The following is a 967-nucleotide window of genomic DNA, read 5'->3' as shown; positions in this document are numbered from 1 at the left end:
TGGGATTGTCCATCATGGCTAGTATACATCAGGTTCACATCCATTATTTTGCCACCACTGTCTTGCTACTAAGTCCGTGAAGCTGGCAGGCAGGTATTATTCTGATGAAGATAGCAAGGCTTAGTCACATACTCAAGGTCCTATAGCTAGTGGGTAGCAGTTCTGAGAGTTAGGATCCTCAGATCTCTTGGCTTCCAGTCCAGTGCTCCTCCTACTCTTCCCATAATGACTAGAATGAGTCAAAATTTTAGGAGTAGGAAATTGGATGTGAAGTCATGAAGTTGGAAGTGGGGGTGGGGGGAGAAGAAGGGCTTTTTCATTGAACTGCTTTACTGTTGATTCCACTCCATCCCCACAAAACACACACAGAAGAAAGTCACCAGGACACTATGAAGTCACTCAATTGCTCATATCCTTTTGATTCAATCATCTTACAACTAGACACACACACACACACACACACACACACACACACACACACACACCCCAAAGGTTAATGATAGAAAAAAAAGTGTTATCATAGAAAATGCATAACTTTACTTTATGGTAACAAAAAAGGCTATAAATAACATGAATGACTTTCAATTGTTTAATGACTAAATAAAACTGTGGAATATAAATGCAATAGAATAATATTGCTCTACAGGAGAAAAGAGATAGTTACTCAATGAGTGGCCCTGGGATCAGGAAGATCTGAATTCAAGTCCTTCCTCTAATACATACTGGCTGTGTTGGCCCTGAGCAAGTTAATTAACTTGTTGGTCCCCACCCACCTCCAGGCAACTCCCTAGAACTGTAAGGTGAAGAAAAGGTGCTGATTAGCATGGCAGAGTTTCCTCATAAGGAGCTTTCTATAGTAATGAAATCAGACATCTGGTCCAAAAAAAGGAAAAAACAAGGAGGAAAGGAGAGAGAAGGAAACAGAGGAAGGAAGGAAGGAAGGAAGGAAGGAAGGAAGGAAGGAAGG

This window comes from Gracilinanus agilis, unplaced genomic scaffold (assembly GCF_016433145.1).
Source record: "Gracilinanus agilis isolate LMUSP501 unplaced genomic scaffold, AgileGrace unplaced_scaffold58764, whole genome shotgun sequence".
NCBI lineage: Eukaryota > Metazoa > Chordata > Mammalia > Didelphimorphia > Didelphidae > Gracilinanus > Gracilinanus agilis.
The sequence above is the reverse complement of the archived record's forward strand: the minus strand, read 5'-3'. Positions refer to the sequence as shown.